We start from the raw sequence: 2,661 nt of genomic DNA, 5'->3' as shown, positions 1-2,661 counted from the left end.
TAGGGTTAGGGTTAGGGTTAGGGTTAGGGTTAGGGTTAGGGTTAGGGTTAGGGTTAGGGTTAGGGTTAGGGTTAGGGTTAGGGTTAGGGTTAGGGTTAGGGTTAGGGTTAGGGTTAGGGTTAGGGTTAGGGTTAGGGTTAGGGTTAGGGTTAGGGTTAGGGTTAGGGTTAGGGTTAGGGTTAGGGTTAGGGTTAGGGTTAGGGTTAGGGTTAGGGTTAGGGTTAGGGTTAGGGTTAGGGTTAGGGTTAGGGTTAGGGTTAGGGTTAGGGTTAGGGTTAGGGTTAGGGTTAGGGTTAGGGTTAGGGTTAGGGTTAGGGTTAGGGTTAGGGTTAGGGTTAGGGTTAGGGTTAGGGTTAGGGTTAGGGTTAGGGTTAGGGTTAGGGTTAGGGTTAGGGTTAGGGTTAGGGTTAGGGTTAGGGTTAGGGTTAGGGTTAGGGTTAGGGTTAGGGTTAGGGTTAGGGTTAGGGTTAGGGTTAGGGTTAGGGTTAGGGTTAGGGTTAGGGTTAGGGTTAGGGTTAGGGTTAGGGTTAGGGTTAGGGTTAGGGTTAGGGTTAGGGTTAGGGTTAGGGTTAGGGTTAGGGTTAGGGTTAGGGTTAGGGTTAGGGTTAGGGTTAGGGTTAGGGTTAGGGTTAGGGTTAGGGTTAGGGTTAGGGTTAGGGTTAGGGTTAGGGTTAGGGTTAGGGTTAGGGTTAGGGTTAGGGTTAGGGTTAGGGTTAGGGTTAGGGTTAGGGTTAGGGTTAGGGTTAGGGTTAGGGTTAGGGTTAGGGTTAGGGTTAGGGTTAGGGTTAGGGTTAGGGTTAGGGTTAGGGTTAGGGTTAGGGTTAGGGTTAGGGTTAGGGTTAGGGTTAGGGTTAGGGTTAGGGTTAGGGTTAGGGTTAGGGTTAGGGTTAGGGTTAGGGTTAGGGTTAGGGTTAGGGTTAGGGTTAGGGTTAGGGTTAGGGTTAGGGTTAGGGTTAGGGTTAGGGTTAGGGTTAGGGTTAGGGTTAGGGTTAGGGTTAGGGTTAGGGTTAGGGTTAGGGTTAGGGTTAGGGTTAGGGTTAGGGTTAGGGTTAGGGTTAGGGTTAGGGTTAGGGTTAGGGTTAGGGTTAGGGTTAGGGTTAGGGTTAGGGTTAGGGTTAGGGTTAGGGTTAGGGTTAGGGTTAGGGTTAGGGTTAGGGTTAGGGTTAGGGTTAGGGTTAGGGTTAGGGTTAGGGTTAGGGTTAGGGTTAGGGTTAGGGTTAGGGTTAGGGTTAGGGTTAGGGTTAGGGTTAGGGTTAGGGTTAGGGTTAGGGTTAGGGTTAGGGTTAGGGTTAGGGTTAGGGTTAGGGTTAGGGTTAGGGTTAGGGTTAGGGTTAGGGTTAGGGTTAGGGTTAGGGTTAGGGTTAGGGTTAGGGTTAGGGTTAGGGTTAGGGTTAGGGTTAGGGTTAGGGTTAGGGTTAGGGTTAGGGTTAGGGTTAGGGTTAGGGTTAGGGTTAGGGTTAGGGTTAGGGTTAGGGTTAGGGTTAGGGTTAGGGTTAGGGTTAGGGTTAGGGTTAGGGTTAGGGTTAGGGTTAGGGTTAGGGTTAGGGTTAGGGTTAGGGTTAGGGTTAGGGTTAGGGTTAGGGTTAGGGTTAGGGTTAGGGTTAGGGTTAGGGTTAGGGTTAGGGTTAGGGTTAGGGTTAGGGTTAGGGTTAGGGTTAGGGTTAGGGTTAGGGTTAGGGTTAGGGTTAGGGTTAGGGTTAGGGTTAGGGTTAGGGTTAGGGTTAGGGTTAGGGTTAGGGTTAGGGTTAGGGTTAGGGTTAGGGTTAGGGTTAGGGTTAGGGTTAGGGTTAGGGTTAGGGTTAGGGTTAGGGTTAGGGTTAGGGTTAGGGTTAGGGTTAGGGTTAGGGTTAGGGTTAGGGTTAGGGTTAGGGTTAGGGTTAGGGTTAGGGTTAGGGTTAGGGTTAGGGTTAGGGTTAGGGTTAGGGTTAGGGTTAGGGTTAGGGTTAGGGTTAGGGTTAGGGTTAGGGTTAGGGTTAGGGTTAGGGTTAGGGTTAGGGTTAGGGTTAGGGTTAGGGTTAGGGTTAGGGTTAGGGTTAGGGTTAGGGTTAGGGTTAGGGTTAGGGTTAGGGTTAGGGTTAGGGTTAGGGTTAGGGTTAGGGTTAGGGTTAGGGTTAGGGTTAGGGTTAGGGTTAGGGTTAGGGTTAGGGTTAGGGTTAGGGTTAGGGTTAGGGTTAGGGTTAGGGTTAGGGTTAGGGTTAGGGTTAGGGTTAGGGTTAGGGTTAGGGTTAGGGTTAGGGTTAGGGTTAGGGTTAGGGTTAGGGTTAGGGTTAGGGTTAGGGTTAGGGTTAGGGTTAGGGTTAGGGTTAGGGTTAGGGTTAGGGTTAGGGTTAGGGTTAGGGTTAGGGTTAGGGTTAGGGTTAGGGTTAGGGTTAGGGTTAGGGTTAGGGTTAGGGTTAGGGTTAGGGTTAGGGTTAGGGTTAGGGTTAGGGTTAGGGTTAGGGTTAGGGTTAGGGTTAGGGTTAGGGTTAGGGTTAGGGTTAGGGTTAGGGTTAGGGTTAGGGTTAGGGTTAGGGTTAGGGTTAGGGTTAGGGTTAGGGTTAGGGTTAGGGTTAGGGTTAGGGTTAGGGTTAGGGTTAGGGTTAGGGTTAGGGTTAGGGTTAGGGTTAGGGTTAGGGTTAGGGTTAGGGTTAGGGTTAGGGTTAGGGTTAGGGTTAGGGTTAG

Source organism: Vanacampus margaritifer, chromosome 7 (assembly GCF_051991255.1).
Source record: "Vanacampus margaritifer isolate UIUO_Vmar chromosome 7, RoL_Vmar_1.0, whole genome shotgun sequence".
NCBI lineage: Eukaryota > Metazoa > Chordata > Actinopteri > Syngnathiformes > Syngnathidae > Vanacampus > Vanacampus margaritifer.
This window is presented reverse-complemented; position numbering follows the sequence as displayed.